General features: G+C 40.2%; 1 protein-coding gene across 2 annotated transcripts in view; it reads right to left on the bottom strand.

Moving 5' to 3' along the window:
- Nucleotides 1-17,912, bottom strand: part of FRY (FRY microtubule binding protein) — a 228,467-nt gene extending 210,555 nt beyond the window's left edge. The window contains exon 1 of one of the 2 annotated variants that reach the window (XM_063394764.1): nucleotides 17,820-17,912. The gene's annotated coding sequence lies outside the window, so the exon portion shown is untranslated. Of the gene's footprint in view, nucleotides 1-17,642; nucleotides 17,724-17,819 lie in introns of those variants that run through there. The other variant, XM_063394762.1, reaches the window with a different exon arrangement.
- Between the last annotated feature and the right edge of the window lie 353 nt (nucleotides 17,913-18,265).

Below are 18,265 nucleotides of genomic sequence, written 5' to 3'. Positions count from 1 at the left end.
CACACTAACAGCTTTCCATTTTGGAACTTTCACCCGAATTTTCAATCTTAGCACTGCAGTAATTGTATATTTGTGTGTTCTTCCATACATAAGCCATTGGTACTTTACCTAAAAAAAATCTGTCACAGTCTGTGCTAATGTGTTTCTCTGAGCTTGTTTAAAGTAAAAAGCATGCACGAACATCAAAGCACACACTGCAAATGATCGTTTCTAATCTTAGACACGTATCAATTATTCACTAGCTTGTTCTTCTTGCTCTTTATCATATAGACTTCACCATGGCAACACTATTCTTCCCTTCCTAGCCTTAATCAGTGAATCTGTAAACTAATATTAGACCTAGCTGCTGGATTACTTAATTTTCTACTTATTACACCATGAACATAGACATGTCTCTCTTACTACATCATGAACCCTACACAGCTTCCAAGATACCAAAAAAATTCCATTTGCTTACCATATTGAGATGGTAACTGTCTAAGAGGAACAGCCAGTTCCTCTCTTATTTCTAAATATAAATATGTAGCTTTGAATTGCCACTAGCAAAATTCAGAATGGATTTTAATGTCTGGATGCAATACCTCTTCTATGGTCTTTTCACAAACTGGGAAATGGCTGACCTTCCAAAACCCATAAATTTTAAAGTCACTCTTCAGTTTTAGAACTATTTCACTTGTTTTCAGCAAGTACCTTAATTTAAATATGTTATATCTGATAGTCATCTTGGTATGATACAATTTCAATGTTTTTTTCCACTTCTTTATGTTTTCCAGCATTATTAAACATATATATACACATATAAATGTATCTTTTTCTAGCTCATTTGGGCCCAGCTATTTTGTCCCTTTCAGTGATTTTTTTCTTCCTATTTTATTTCTTCCTTTTTGTCTAATTAGTTTTTCTTCACTCATTCCCCCTGTGTTTCTCCAACACTCTTGATCGTATTAATTCTTGCCTTATAGCTGTTCCATCACACATTCATGCTTCCTTTCCCCTTCAGACTGTGAAAATTGTTTATGTAGCTCATTAATCCAGAAGAAACATCTTTAATGCTTAAGTGCTGCAAGGTTTCTCCCCTCACCTTGTAAAGCAGAACAGCCAACATTTCTTGTTTCCCAACTCTTGCTTTTTCACAAAGGTGTTCAAAGTGTGATACCTTTGTTGGGATCTCCATGAAGCACTGATTTAAGTTATGCTTTTGAGCATCTCCTTATCACCCTGACAGCAATTTCTAAGATTTTTATAATATTTAAAAATCCTAATCTGTCTCTAATATCTAGCTACAGTAAAAATCTAGCTACAGTATTAACAGCACAAAACCGTGATACACACAGAGAGTTCATGTCCCTTCCCAGTAAGTCCTTAACATTGTTCCCATATTGTTCTTAATTAAAATGATGAACTGTGTGATATTTCCCTTAAACATTCCTTATCTTCACCACAGTTAAAAGGAAGTTGCTTCATGACTTCAAGACTGTGTGGCAAAGGGGGCTGTTCGTTGGCTGACGCTGGATACTGTCAAGACTGCTCCACTCTTCTTGTTTGGGAAGTGTGGGACTGCACTCTGTGTCACCTTTGAGTGCTGGCAGCCTCCTTTTGGTTTCAGCCAAGATGGAGTTATCTTAATATAGTGCAGTGTTTTCGATTCAGTATGAGAATGCTGTTGGTAATGCTGCGATGTCTTCGTTGTTGCTAAGTGGTGCTCACCCTAAGTCAAGGACTTTTCAGTTTTCCATACCTTGCCAGTGAGCACAAGAAGCTGGGACAGAGCATGACTGAGACAGCTGACTCAAACTGGCTGAAGAGATATTCCATACCATAGAACATCATGACCAGTATATAAACTGGGGGAGTTGGCTGTGGGGTGAAGACTCAAAATGCCACTGAAAAAAATGCATGTAGCTGGGATTTTTTAAATAGTTTTTCCAATGCATCAGTGACAAGGTCCTTCATATTTTGAACCAGCTAGGAATGCACACATTCCCAACATAGTTAACCTTAATGTTCCACATGTGAATATAAACCACAACATTGCACATCTTTCAGAGAGCAGAAGCTGCTCCACCAGCAACAGAGGGCCCTAGGATTACACTTAGAGTTCAGCTCAGCTTATACACACTGTAAACTTCTCCTGCTTCAGCTTCCTGACTCCTGCACAAACACTAAGTCTAATTTTCAGTGATCTCAGAGCTTGCTGAAGAACTGGACAATCCTGAGCACACACAAGGCAGAACTTGATTCAGTCTCCTCATTCATACACTGGATAGCACATGCACCAAATGACATTAGGAGCCACTTCTTACCATGCAATTTGCATTATTACAGCCACGGATTATAGCCCCAGTAACGAAGCACAGTACTCTCACATCACAGCACAGACTGACTACAAGACTTTGGATGGTCTTACAGCCGAGCCCCCGTGGCAAACACCTTGCACAAACCTAAGACAATAAGGTTTCAGAACTTGAACTTGGAATTGTTTAGACTCCTGGTCTAACTTCGATCCAAAAGGAGGAATGTACAAGCCTACCTACTCAAATTATACTTCCTAATTAAATTATAATGGTAAAGTAACTATTCATGCAAATAAGCAGGATTTTTTAATAAAAGCCTAACCACAGGAACTGATAATACTGAAGAATTTCTACCAGAAGTACTGAAAGCTATCAGCATCTTCAAATGAGACCTTTTGGTTAAGCTTAGCATGAAACTTAAGCATTTATTGAAAAAATATGGAAAATACTTTAGAGAAGAAAATGTTTATTTCAAGAAACAGCAAATAAACTAAATTGGTATTTGAAAATCTTGCCTTGAACAAACTTGGCTATTTTAACATTGTTATGTAAAAAATGCTATGTTTTTTATCTTTCACTCTGACCACCAAGTCTCAATAATCTCTTTGTTTAAGTAGTAAAACTTCTATGGTGAATATTAAAGACAATGAAAAGTGTTATTTTCCTATTTAATGTAGTTTTCGATCTGACCAGCAGTGAAATCCACAGGGCTTTCTGAATTATATGTAGCCTGATGATGGAGACCTAGTATGGGGATATTTTTATTTAAATTGTAGAGTAATATTCCACAGCTGATATTCAGAAGTGTGAGGTTATATAAGGCAAGGTAGAGTGGATTTATTTTCAATCTTAAAAAAAAAATAAGATTAACAACACACCTACCACAATCTGCACTATACACTACACACTAATTAAAACTTAATTGAGTTTTTAGATCTTTTAGAAAAGAAAAGGCCAGTTACTGGATCCAGTACATTCTGGTTATGACTGGTAGGTTTAAGTGGAAATTAAATAAAAATAAAATGGTTCCAACTTAATTAAAAATAGCAAGGCTATCTATTCAAAGATAGATGAGACTACAGTCCAATTTTTAAGATGATTTTGATCTGAAAGATTACTTGTCTTGATAACTGGACCCAGCCCAAATTGCTATTAAAGTCTAATGCACTCAGTGATGTTGAGTGGGATTGATCCTTCCAGCAGCAGCGAGGATACAGGTGAATTTAAAAGAGTTACAGTACAGCAGTCCACATTGGAAAAGTTCATTAAATGATGCTCCTTGCCTCCTTAACAGCATGAAATGCCATAAGATTTCTGACCTTAGTATTTTTCCTCAACACATTTCAGAGGATACGTGCCAGCAATTATTAGGATATTGTAGCTCTGGGATACTGTAACAGTTTTATGTCTCTTATATGGCATTAGGGTCTTGATTTAGTTTCACACACACACAAGCATCCAGTGCTGCTCAAGATGCTCTGGTGTCAGCTGGGGAGGATACAGATCTCACATGGGTGAAATCAGTTACCCTTTCATGGCCTTGCTTGGGACAAACAAAACTAAAGAGACAGACCCTGAAATCTGTTCCCCACCCCCCCAAATACCAAAGAAATTTGAATATGCTTCAGGAAACAACAATGGTTTTGAAGCATTTAAGCTGGTAAATAAGCAGGTAGAGAGAGAAAAAAACTAAAGGAATTCTAGCAGATCACTCAGCTCATTTAGCTGTACCTTGTGTAAAAATTAAGGAGACTTGCTACAGAATTGCATTACACAATATCGTGTCCTAGTTGGTCACCAGAATGCCTATGATGAGCAACTTTAGCTTCTGAGTTTAATTGAAATCCCTACATACAAAAGAATAAAAATAAGTATTTACACAGAGATGTCATAGCCTTTTCAGGTATGAAATAGAGATTACAACCCAGTAACATTAACTACAGAAAATCCCCAAATCTACTTTTAACTTCCATGGATTTATGCACAGCTGGGGGAGATGAGGAATAACAATTGAACTGCAATGACTCTTGCCCTCTCTGACGGTTACGTAAACTAAGCTGGTCAGTGTATTGAAAGTGGGCACACTGAAGGCATGAAGTCACTCAAGTTATGCTAGCACAGAAAGTGTGGACTGAAATAAGTTGATCTGTCAGTCATGCCCACAGCAATTTTTTTTTCATTTGTGCACTATCTTACACTATTTTTTTTTTTGTATGTGCACAACTTAATGTATTAAGAGTTTTCATTAAATATATCAAAGATAATGGGCTGTATATCAGATTGGGCAAAAGAAATCAATTAGTTACAATGATTGGTTATTAACACAACGCACGCAGGCACAACGCATAGACTGTTCCAACATGATCATAATGGTTTTTCACTTTGTGGATCTTCTTGCAGTGGCATCATTAGGTCATAGCTGATTTAGCAAAAATTTTAAGCCATCAGAATTTCTGCTAGGAAGGATGCCCCTGCAGTGCTGAGGAAAACCTGGGCACACTCATTCAACACTTTATAAAAAACCAACAATCCAACAAAAGAAAAAAATTGCATTGTTGATCTACAAGCGAAATGTCAGTAATGATGAGCCACATATTTTTGTATAGAGAGCAAATGTAGAACAGCAAAAGCTTCCAGCAAGAACTCTTGACAGGCCAACACACATTTAGTCCAGCTGTTGTAAGACTGGTTTAGCAGGCAGAAAGGATGTTCTTCCTGCAGCTACCACACTGTAGGAAGAGCATCCTTTGGTTCACTGCTCCTTTGTCCTTAGAGTAGCCCACATGTGTTCAGTGATGTGCTTCTGCTTTGATCATGAGCAGGTCTGGAGACTGGAAACCCACCAGCAGCACTGACAGCTTTGATGGTAAGGCCAGTCACTTCCACCTGCTCTTGGTACTGGATCTTTGATGTTTATGAGCAGCTCCCATTTCAACAGTAATTACAGGAATCACTAAAGAGTGACGGAACAGCATCATTAACCTTTTTTTTTCAGTCCTTAAAAATGCAAGAAAGATTGACTTGAAGTAAAACTGGATCCCTCACAATCTAAGAATACTTCAAAAGGGCAAATGCTGGAATTAATTAAATAAATGAATGCTTTCTCTGTTAGTCTGTATAGAGAGAACTTCAAACACAAGATCCGTGTCTTCTACTGGAAAAAAATACTTGTGTGTGCCAGGAGGAATGTGTTAAAAAGTCAAAGACTGGTGTGGAGGACTGTAAATCGCTCAAATGACCTTGCAGCGGGAATAGCCCTGTGTGAACTGCAGGCCAGTAATTCTCTAGCATTGGACCAAAACTTAACAGTGCCTGCCTCATCACTTGTGTGCCTCTGCCTGGTTATTGCTGGGGAACTTCCACTTAGCTAGGTAATAGAAATAAATTTATTCTTTGTGTTCCAGATGCAAATTTGTGGTTATTGCACTGCCTGCCAGTAAACTCATGTAGTGTGGTATCTTGCCCAGAGACACAGCAGGAAGAAAATCTAAGCGGTCATGGTGGTGATTCCTTAGAGACAGAGGTCTGAAATGGAGCTTGTATCTGTTCTAGCTAGGCTGTAGCTCCAGCTCTGGTGTCTGCTTTGTACTACAGAGTGATGCTTGGTGCCTGAATTATGAAGATCCCCCAGCCCAAAATGGGCACAACTCTGCACTCGTCTCAATTCAGTCATTACTTCCCAAGGGCGTGTGACACAGGTTACTGAGCTGTTCTTTTGCTAAACAAAGGCTTATAAGAAAACATTGGAACACGCTCAGAAACAGCGATGTGGGTTTGACACTCCTCTCTGTTAACGGCATCCTGCAGTGCGGAAGCTCAAAGAAAGAACACTTTACCCACCCCTGCCCTCAAAATTTTAAGTCTAAGCTTCATTAATCACAGAGTTCCCACTGAAAGGAACACAGGAGCTATCAAAATAGCTCATACAAGTGCTACATCTAATCCAGCACGCTGTCTGTTCATTAGCCTGTAGCAGATGGTTTGACAGAAGGTGCAAGAAATTCGTCAGCGGACAATTCTGGATTGGGAAAGTGTCTCTTTAGTTGCTCCAACTAGTTTGCTTGTATTTTCAAGTGCAAGGATTTATAGAAGAAATTACTTCAAGAATACTTAAGTGCATATATTGCATTTAAGCATGTAATCTTTTTGTTGCAGAAATAATAGCATCTTCTCACTGCTCAGATATTTTTGTCAGTTAATTACATAAACTAAGGACACACCATCTAAAAAGAAGTTCTTGCATACTTGAATTTTTTTTTTGTTTATTACACAGACTTAAGTCTTTCATCAAAAAGAAAAGAGAGAACACACAATTCCCTTTCCCTGTCACAGCTAGTACTCTGCATATAGTTCTAACTGGAAAAGTTGAAAAGTTCCAATCTTCTCAATCTTGCTTTATATGGAAGGTTTTCCAAAGCCTATTTATCACTGCTGACAATCTCCAGTTTCTACCCTCTTTCTTGACTGCAAATGGCTCCACATAAACAGAGATCTCCACGTCTTTGCTCATAACCGGTTGGGTCAGGAAAAAAATATTTGCAGGGCCTGGCTTATCTATCAAGCCATCAACACAGAGGGATATTTACTCTGACGTCCCAATGATGTATATGTACTTTATTTTACTTCCTTTGTCAGCAAAGTAGAACCTAATATATGTCAACACTAACATATTTCACACAACACAAACTTATTCAGAATCTTCTGTAATTTCTGCTCAGCAAAGTAACCTGCCGTCCTCAAACATATCAATATTAACTTTTCACCCGGCACAGTATTACAGTACTTAATCAATAAGGAACAGTTTAACTATTTCCTTTTGCACTCTTTTTCAAACACAGTTTTTATTAGGAGAAAAAAAATGCTAATTTACAGTTTTAACCTACTCTACTACTGTAATAATAACATAAACTGTATACAAAGAACTACCTGTCACAGCAATGCTCAAATATGGCTTACATGGCATATTAAGGATATATCTATTCTTCCCCATCTCCCAAAGGGGAAAAGAAACAACAAACCACCTATGTGATTTATGCAAATCCCCATCTCCCAAAGGGGAAAAAGAAATAACAAACCACCTATGTGATTTATGCAAATCTATGAAAACAACAAGCAACCTGCATGGTCATTTCCTCTTTTCCCTCACTTTTTAATAGTGGCAGAAATTAAAAGAGGGGTAATAGCATTACAGAATTCTTCAGACACCATTTGTACAGGGCTCCTTCTCAGGTGGATCCACTGGCCTGAGGACCATCAGACTTTCATCAGTCACAAATTGTTCTAGAGTCCTGGAGGCAGCACTGTGGATCCTCCCAAGGGATGGGGCACAGATTTAAAGAATGCAGACTCATTTGTGAATAGTGGGACTGTAGATCCTGTTACTATACACCTCAAAGCTAGGTATTAGACTGTGAATTACTAGACCAGAATTATTAAGGCAAGAAAGACTCCACAGCAATACTTACAAGGCAGAAGAAAGACAGTCGTGATAGGAAAATGATAGCATGGAAATCACTCTAAAGACAATTAAAAATAGCCAGCTACAGCAACATTTACTTTCCACACTGTTTCTCTCTACTGACAACTTTGACTGTATGAACTAAAGAAACTTTAGTCTTTTCCATTTTTTTTATTATAAATGTATTAACATCCTCCTCTCACTCTTTAAATATGCTTGTAAATGGTAAATTCACTCAAAAAATTCAGCGAAAGCCTGGCAAAAGTTAGTAATGCCCTCATAATAAATACCTGTATTTACAAGAACTTGGTGCACTGTGCAATCTGTCAGAGATAAGAATATGTTCTTGCCTGTTTCTTTTGGCCTCTTATTTGTGTAAATTGCATTAGCATTTGCTAATTTCAAAATTAGCTAAATTATTGAAATTAGCTAAAACCCAACACAGAATTCAGATGAAAACAGTCTTGGTTCCCCATCCCCCCTAAAACATGAAAATGAAGATGAAAAGAACTCCCCAGACCATAACATTTGGGCTCTGAAGTTGTATTTAATTAAAATACAAAAATAGGAACCTTAAGCAACAAGAATTCAAGCTGGTTTGTTGCCAGTTGACACTAAAAAAAAGCTCAGAACCAAATCTCACTCATAGCTATGCCCCCGTGGGAAATGTGTCTTCCTCTGGACCTTATTTCATCCCCAGCAATCTTCAGCCACTTCTCCAGGCAAAGAATATACATATAGTTCCCTCCAAGGTCTAACAAATAATTTGGAACAACTTGTTCCAAATAACATAACTTAGAATTTGGTATTTCCATAAGCCTACATACAGCTTTAGCTGTATTTAATAAACTAAATATCTAATTAAAAAAAAAAAAATTACCAGAGAACAAAGGGCAGTACAAGAAGCCATCCTGAACACCAAACCAATTCTTTATACTGTTCACCACTCAGCTTGTCCTTGGACCTGGATTCATGACCTGTACAAGACAGCTGCTCCAGGCTGAGCTCAGCTTAGCAACGTGTCCAGGTCCAGACGTGCGGATGCAGCAGCACAGACACAGCTGCTGAGGACTCACTTCTGCTGGGAGCCATTCTTCTCCATCTCCCAAACTTCACCAGCACTGCACCTTCTCATTTGCTCCCTCTTTCCTTCTCCTTGTTACACCTCAGAAGCTGCCCCAGTTGGATCACAGCTTCCTTGATGGTACCTGACCTTCTCTCCCCCTTTCAGAAACATTCAGTCTGACCCCAGACAGGTCAGGGCTAAATATACAGGCAGCTGTTCTCTCATCCTTTTATAATAGCACTATGTTTTTCAACAGTGTTTTCCAACAAGACACACTATGTGTACAAAGCATGAAAACAAATTTTGTATTTTCACCTTCCAAAATGATGTTAGTAAGCATTTTAGGAACTGCACAAGCAAAATAAAATATTCATTTTTGTTCTGAAGGACATCTGCCTAATGAGACTACTGTAAATGGCCATAGTTGTTTAGCTTGCCATGTTTAGGCTGGGAAAAAATACCACTGCAGCATTATTAAGCCTCTGTGGTGACAGAAAGTTGTGGAAGCCTTCCAGTATTGTTCCTAAACAGGGAAAATCAGCCATACAAAATTCTCACCTGGTTCTGACACTGCTTGTCCAGACTTACAAAGTATTTTAGTTTATATTTTTATGAGACAAACTTTGAGAAGTCAAGATTCAGGCCTAGATGATTTACAGCTAGTAAATTACAGCTAACAAATCGTGCAATGAAATCTAAGAAGTTACTCAAAAAGTCAGCTTGACATGAATCTAAGAACAATGCAGAGACTTTTGAAGAATGTATTCAAATTATATATTCAGAGGTATATGTTCTACTTTAACTGGGACACCAATGATTTTCAAAAGGTTTTACCCACCCTCATTTTTTCCCATGGTAATGGGAAATGGTAATTTCTTCCCCTTCATTCTTTATTATGCTCTTCATTCATTCCATCTCTATCCAATCTCACCCTTCCAATGCTTTCCTATCAATCTACCAAGTTTTCTTAAATAAAAAATTACATTTCTTTTTGCAATCTTTGTTTTCTTTTATCTCCTTCTTTGGGATTTTACTTCTCATCTCCTGTTTTTACAGTAAGACAACTCCTGAGAATGTACAGCATGTCAATACCAATAGCACACTTCAGAGTCCTGCAAGGTTTAACTGCCATTGATCATTATTGACAGAAGACATTTTCCTATTCTTCTTTCTCTAATTAAAGAAGTAGGATATTGATTTTACCTTGTTATGGGACAACTTCCTATTTGCATGGTATGGATTAATTTCAAGACAACTTCTGTAATACGACTTCCAGAACAAGATTGCTAAATGACACTGCAACAGACCAGAACTAAAATAACACATCATAAAAAACCTGAGACAAAAATTGTGTTGGAGTGTGTGACTCCACAAGTATTTCTAGTAGGGGAAGCAGGAGCCTTGTATTTACAGTAGATGTTAAAGCTACTCTTCTTTACAGGTGACCAAATCTTACATGTGACTCCACTCCTTGTACAAACTCTTGCAGACAAATCAGAATATTAAGCACAAGGATATCAAGTAAAGGATATTAAGTAAAATAAACACTCATCAAAATGTTTTGCCTGAATGAATCGTAGCTATTACTGCTTACAAAATATCCATGAAATCTTCGAACTTACAGGGGGGGAAAATGTGGGTCTGACAGTTATTAAAAATAAGTATTTTTAGAAGTGTCCTATTGACACGAAGCATTGTAAGAAATATTATCTGGTTGGAGTATGTTTTAAAGTTTTCCTACACAAATAATTTTCTTTTGGTGGCTATATCTCTTTAAGGAGACCATCAGAACACCAAGTGCTGCAGAATAATTAAAATACAGATTTCAGGTCTGCTTTGCTAAAGCTAAGAAGCTTATGTGATCACAAGGTCTGCGAACATCTCACTCTTCCCCTCCCAACAGTTTTGAACCACTTGACAGATATTACTGATTTTTGACAGGATAGCAACCTCTAAGGTAGTTAAATTGCTACATGCTTTACAGAAACAGATGGCCAAGTGAAGAACAAGCTTCTGCTAAACAGCTCCAATAGATGCCCTGAATGAGATGAAGGCTGGAATACGGATTCACATCATATTACACATTAGCCGAGTCCACATGGAGAGAAACCTTACCATGCCTTCAACATAATAAAAACACTGATCATAACCATCAGAGGAACCATACAAAATATAAATTCATAAGAAAATGAGCTTTACTAACTTTTTTAACTCCAGACTTCACAGGAGGGCATACTTGCTCTTAATGATGATCATGTTTAATCAGGAGACAGAAGAAATAGGCAAATATAATATGAAAGATGTGAATCATGTTACTTTAATTTTCAGTCTTCTAATACAGGATGCCTATTAATAGCCAAAACAATCCCTCTCTTGGAACATCTATTGCTACAAATATCCCTAATGAGCAATGCATACAACTTTTTATGTATATAAGATAAAGAATTTTAAGATACTGAAAATGTTCATTCAATAATAACCAAGTTGAAAGTGCATCTATACATTAACCACATCCATTAAATAATTTCTGAACAAATGCTAAGCATACAGCTTTCCTTCTAACTTATTTCAAACCTTGTCATGCCATGGGGAAAAAGAAAAAACAAAAAGTGAGACTGATGAGTTCTGTGAAGTCTGTTAAAATTCCCTTTTAAACAGCAATGTATGGAATCACCGACATAGGAATAGTCTGGGCAACCATGGTACAATTACAAAAAATTATGTTACTTGTTGTCTGTCATTCCACCCTCAATGCCAACACCAACTACAGCATCATTTGTGGTATTTGGAAACACAGACAGAGGTTAAATTCATACTCTTGCCCAGCAACACTAAAATTGTCAGTCTCGACAAGTAAGCCTGTTTCTACCATCAGGGAAATTCAGCTTGCTTTCTGAAAGCCCCAGTTTGTATTTTCCTTATGCCAAGTACACAAGTATGCAGTACTTTTTCTGAAGAACAGTATCATCTGCTCAAAATATTTTTTGCTTTTGCATGGAATCAGGTTTTTAGTAAAGACATCTGAAACAAAATCTTAAGGATGCAGTAGCTGATTTCATCAAGTTTAAAAAACCAAGCCCAAATGTCACTGCATAGTTTTTATACAGCTTGTCAGGTACACATAAAATGATCACAGTGAAAGTCCTGCAGTGAACGAATGGACGTGTTCTGTTTCCAAATAAAGCCTTCCACAAGGTAAGACAAATACTCTTTTTCAGGGACCTGTTGTGCAAAGAGCCTATCTTTGAAAAGTAATTTCTACCTAAGTAAGAATACACCTATTATTTAACTTAGGAGACAGAAATACCCTATAGCACTGCTGAACGACTTCCACACCCTTACAAGTGGACCATCCCAAGAAGTTCCAATCTTTCTCCTGCGAGGTGCCCCGGTTTGGAATCCCCTGCCAAATTGGATGCTCTGTCATGGCCTGGTATGAAGGTCTTGCAATTGCTGCTCCAAGACAAAGCACGCATTATCATGCAAAGAATAAAATAAATCCACATCCCAACAATCACTCATTTATGATGACGACTGACACTTGTATTTAAACTCCTTTCAAAGCACTCTAATTACCTGTGCTCTTACGTAACTGAAAGAAAACAAAAAGCTCTACCATGAAGCATGGGCTAATATTTAATAGACATTAGTAATACTATTTGTAATGTCACGTTTTGTTCCAGCTCATTTAAAAATATGTTAAAAGGTTTATAAGAATCTTTTTTTTCTGAAGTACAAAGTTACAAGAAGTAAGTCTTAAGTATGACAGTAAACACCTACTACTACATTTTTAACCCTCCTTTTAGACATTTGCCTAAAGCATTTAAGAACATTTCTTGGTTGACATGAATAACACAAGAAAAAATCAATGAAAGCTACGATTTTTATCAGTGCTATTTTAGGAAAGAAGCTTCAATTACTGGGGACAGAAATCCGGGTTTTACATTTAGTTCTCACCTCCTGTGCCTGCAGCCACCAGAAACTCTCCCATCCTTTCCCCAGCCTGACACTGCCATCTATAGCAGTCTCGTGCTTGCAGCAGTGATGAGAACAGAATGTGTGGTCGTGTTGCAAATACAAAGCATTTTGTGAAAAACGGGTTTGGGTTGCACATTAGCACAAATTTTCGTGGCCGATAACTCAAACTGGTGGAGTTTTCACGGGATTAACACAGCAGCCTACTGACTTCTAGTCTAGGAAAGGTACCTCTCGAGCAGGAGCAACAGCACTCCTTTCAGGGCCTGTTGGGTGTATGTATGCAAATAAGGAATTTCTTTAAGGAAAAGAGAAATGTAAAGCCATCCATCTCACACAGAAGCTGAGAGAACACTGATTTGGAACAGTGCTATCTCCAATTTCAATCAAAATTCAAACATGTAAGTCCTCAAACATAGTATGGAGCCTGTCAGGAGCTTGTGGTAGGAACTGTAGAATTTCACCATTTCAAAACCCTCCATGGGGCTGCATGTGAAATCTATTAAGTTCAAAAGAGTCATAAAAAATTCCTAATCAATAACATAATGTAATTTTTACTTAGACTCACATGTATCACTGAATAATACTGACTGGTGCCATTCCACCCCACAATGGCAAGTTCATGAATACATATTCATACAGCACATAACCTATTCTTATCAACACCAAGAATCTAACAGTATTCAGAAGCAATTGCTTAGAATAAATGAGAGATGATAAGCATCCCTCATTGAAGATTATATGATACTGGAATTAAGCAATATTCAGGAACAGACTGTACTATAACTGCTTTTTTACCCTGACTTTTAAGTCAACCCCAGAGCTCAGGAGACTCAAGTTAGTATGTATAAATGTAATTACAGGCTTTTTTGTAGATGCTGTTTATATTTAAAATACCTGAACACTCACTAGGACAGCTGTTGGAACACAAACTTCACAAGTTTTCCAAGTCCAAAATAAAAGACCTAATTAGCAAGTACAGGCATGGTCTTTATGTCAATTCCACAAGAGAAGCTGAGAGATAACACACCCCAGACCTTCCTACAAACTGGTGATGATGGGATTCTCTGAGAAACAGTTTCTGTTGCAGACCAGGCTCCAACACAAACAGAGAAGCAATCCGCAACTGGGCAGGTTTCACACCCCGATGAGGGCTGTCACCACTACAGTTCAAACTAAAAACTTTGTGGGCAGAAGAAACTCTTTTTTCCAAATATCACATTAGCCACAATCATTGAATCTAGTGGAAAACATTAAATTAATTTGGCCTGAGTATAGAAACAGTCTGGCAACAAGCAAGCAAATAAAACACCAGCATAAACTATCTGCACCCAAAATTAGCCACAGATTTAGACTGGTTATTTGTGTCAGCAACAAGTATGTCCAAAATTATCACAATTATGCATAATAACATCTGAAGAGGCTATTAAACATTATTCCGTTTTTAAGCCAATTCCAAACTACAAAGCAACATATTCACCTTGAGCAGGGGATGCAAATTACCTCCCATTTGTTCTCACAATTCCCTCTGATGCATGTTTTATTAGCCATTGTCACAGACCCCAGGTTTAATTTAGCACTGCCGTTCCAACATTCAGTCCTCCAGGCCATAAAACTGAGGGAGTATGAGCTGCATTATGAAATTCTGTCCTACAACAATAAAGTTAAAGCCGCTGACAGCCTTTCTGTATGCACTACAATAAGCAAACCATTCGTGAGCCTAACAAGAGCATTCCCAGTTTTATGTTGTTGATCAAATTCAAACTGAAATTTATGATATGAATCACTGCTATCCCGATGATCACCTCTTCTAAGACTTTGATCTTAATGAATCACTGCTATCCTGATGATCACCTCTTCCAAGAGTTTGATCTTAATAGTCCAATAAAAACTGTTTTTCCAACTATGCAAAACACCCTCAAATACTGTCAAATAAAATACAGCCTTCATAACCGCAAAAAAGTTTTATTTTGTGGAAGTGTAATCTGTCATTTATGTATTTATTTTGCCACAATCACACGCTAGCAGGAGATTAATACAGACTGCGAAAAACATAAACAGACTAAGCAGTCCATATTTAAATAGAAAATACCATTGTAAAAGACCTAAAATATTAGTGGTGGTAAAATTTAGAATCTTGAATACATAATCTAGAGTTTAGTAAGCTTGCAGAAAAGATTTATAAATGACAACAGTATCTAAGACTCACACAGTCACTGCAGGGCTAAATAAAATAATATAAAACACCACCACAAAAAACCCAACACATAGATTTGATTTCTCCCTGAGTGGAAGCTCACTACAATGAATACAAGTCAATGAATGGACCCATCAGGTGTTCCCATCATTATAAAAATGCAGCTGCTATCTGGGAACATAAGTTAAATTATTTATCAAATGATTCTAAATATCATCAAATTCAGTGCAGCCAGTCATTCAAACGGCTTCTAATAAATTATTTGATACGGCTCTAATGGAAAGCATGAGTTACTCAGAAGCATTTGCTATTAAGCAGCACCATCCTAATGTTTTGAAATTCTACCCAGACACATCCAGAAGTGACATGCTATAAATTACATTAGAAATATATTCCCCTGCTTTTGAGGTATTATCAGCAACATCCAAGAATTTACGTAAATGAAGAAACAAGTTATTTTGACAGCCTTATGCCATGCAGATTTTTATTCTGCACAGCGCAGAAGCTTTTTTTTTTCCTGTTGGAAAAAAAAAAAAAAAAAAAAAAATTCATCATTTACCACAGCATCAGCATCATAAGTATCAACCAACTCCAGAGCATTAAACAATGCCTATCTAGTACAAAGGCAACTTCTCATTAATAACAGGCTGTACTGTATTTTTCATGGCACATCTCTTCCCAAGGAAAATCTATTTCCAGACTAAAGAAAAAAGCTTTCCTTCTATTAAAATGAGTACACTCTCTGTTGGTCTAAGAAACTATATACGATGCTGCTGATGGTGAAAGGACTCTAGCAAAAGTTGGGAGCAAGCAATCTCAATTTCAGGATAAGGAACACAAGGCCAGTGGACAGAGATGGGTAAATCATTTGAGACATTTATTTAAGGAAAGCACCAAGAAATAGTCTTCATCAGGTGTTTATGCATTTCCAATTAATATGCTAGTCTGCTATTAACCACATTCAAATAAATAGGAAATGTTAAGCAAATGTTTGGGATTAATAAATTTCTGATGTATAAGAATAAAAACTAGCTATCATACTTAAAATGATGTCATGACAATGTTTCATTGTCATGAAACAATCAAAACACTACCACGGTTTCTTTAGTGTCTAAAACTACACATGTACATGAGTATGATCGCCCATGGATGGATGAGAAGTGCACAGTGGCGGAATAAGAAAAAACACAAACAAATCACAACACAGGAAACTGACAACGGACAAAGAAAAAAAAAAAAACCCACCACAAAGATGGTCAGACACTGGCATCACCACAAAGAGACCTCCATTCCTGTAAATACTCCAAACTCACATGGACAAAGTCTGAGAAACATTACCCAGCTGGACTTGCTTTGAGTGATCAGCTAGAACTAGGTGACATCCAGAGGTCATTTGTAATTTAAAATACTCTACAGTTCAGTGCTTTTTTTTCCCTAAAGTTCCTGTCCTTGTAGGAGGTGTACTTTTCCTTTTTCACTTATGCTTCATTTTACACAAGTCTCCCAATTATTTGTAGTGGCTCCAAAATAAAAATCAGAACTCTGTTTTGCGCGCAATCGTGACGAGGTCATTGATACAAATGATGTAATATTACACTTTTGGCGCAACAAGACCCATTTATTTTATGGTCGTTCCATCACCAGAGTCTGCTGAGATAAAGTAGCTAAAAAAAAGCAAAAGATTCATTTAGAAAGTAATAAACAGCTCTGATCCTTGCAGGCTGTTATCACTCCATCAGCCTGCATCACCCACATGTTGCAGGCGTTTGCAGACGAGTGACAGGACAGAAAACGAAGGAAACGAGAGATGAAAAAAAGCTCGAGTGACCCTACAGGAAGTATTGCATGAATCAGGTGTGCACGTACATCAGACCTCGCGTCTCACACCGAGGACACTCCGCAGAGGACAACGCCATGAGTACCTTTGTCCACATGTTTCGAGGGTGACCCTAATGAAGACGTAGTAAAAGCATCCTGGGTGCACCTGTGGATATTAACCGGCCGCAGTTGCCTATACCATTGAAAATGTTTTTCTTTTTCTCTACAAAAGAAAAGGCTTTAAAAAAAATCCCACCACAAGGCCTCCAGAACCAGTTTATTTCCCACTCCTTAAAATAAGAACCATACTATTTTTAAGACGCATTGTGATGGGAAGCACATCTAAAAATAAGTTTGCTGGCGCTCAGGGGCCAGTGTGGCTCCCCACGCCCGTCCCCGGCAGGGCAGCCGGCCCGGTCCCCGGGGCCGCCTCTGGCGGGGAGGGGGCCGGGGCTGCAGGTGGGGAGGCGGCTTTGTCTGCCATGGGCGCTAAGCGACGGCGGCGTCAAGGCGGGCAGCCGCCGGCTGGCGACCGGGCTCCGAGGAGCGGGCGGAGAGGCGCGGGCGGCGGAGGGGAACGGGGAGCCCCCACCTCACCGGCATCCCCGAAACTTTCCTCTGGGCCGCCGCCAGCCAAGAGCCGCCGCCGCCAGCCCCCGGAGCGGAGCCGGGGACCGCGCGGTGTCCCCGCCTCTGTCCCCGTCCGCCGGGCGCGGCCGAGCGCCGCCTCTCCGCCCCGGCCGCCCGCCCGCCCGCCATCCGCCGGGACGCGCCCGCCGCGCTCCGCTCCGCTCTGCTCCGCCGCCCTCCCCGCGCCGCCGCCCGCGCACTCACCCGCGCCCGGCGAGCGCAGCCACCAGCGCCTCCTGCCCTCGCTCCCTCCCTCCTGTCAAGTTGAGCCCGGCCTCCCTCCGCCCGACCTCCCCCCGCCCGGCCCCTCCTTCGCCACCGGGAGCCGCCGCCGCCGCCCGGGCCCTCCCCCAGCGGAGCCGGGCACCGCCCCGCTCTCACCTGGTCCGGCCGCCGCCGCCGCCGCGGGGGGAGCGGGGGAAGATGGGGACAGCGGAGGCGGCTCCGGGCAGTCCCAGCCAGCGGCGAGATCGCGCCGCCCCGCCCGGAGCTCCCGGGCTCCTCCCAGCCGGGACGCCCCGAGAGGCGAGGGGGGCGGTGGGCCGGGCTGCGCCGTGCCCGGCTGTGCCGTGCCGGGAGCGGCGGGCATGGCGGGCATGGCGGGCGCGGCCGCCGGCTGCCCCTCCGGCAGACCCGAGCCTCCCGGGCAGGAAAACCAGGCAGCTTTCCCGGGAGAGCCGGCCGGGATCACGCCGCGCTCTCGGGAGGAGGTGGCAGGAGCCCGGCGGTGGGGCTGTGGAGCCCGGCTGGCAGCGCCGGGAGCGGCTGCAGGCCGGGCGGGTTCGCTCTGTGTCACACGATGCCAGCGCCGCTCTCCGCGGCGTGTG

The sequence above is a fragment of the Prinia subflava genome, chromosome 3 (assembly GCF_021018805.1).
Source record: "Prinia subflava isolate CZ2003 ecotype Zambia chromosome 3, Cam_Psub_1.2, whole genome shotgun sequence".
Lineage (NCBI taxonomy): Eukaryota > Metazoa > Chordata > Aves > Passeriformes > Cisticolidae > Prinia > Prinia subflava.
This window is presented reverse-complemented; position numbering and strand designations above follow the sequence as displayed.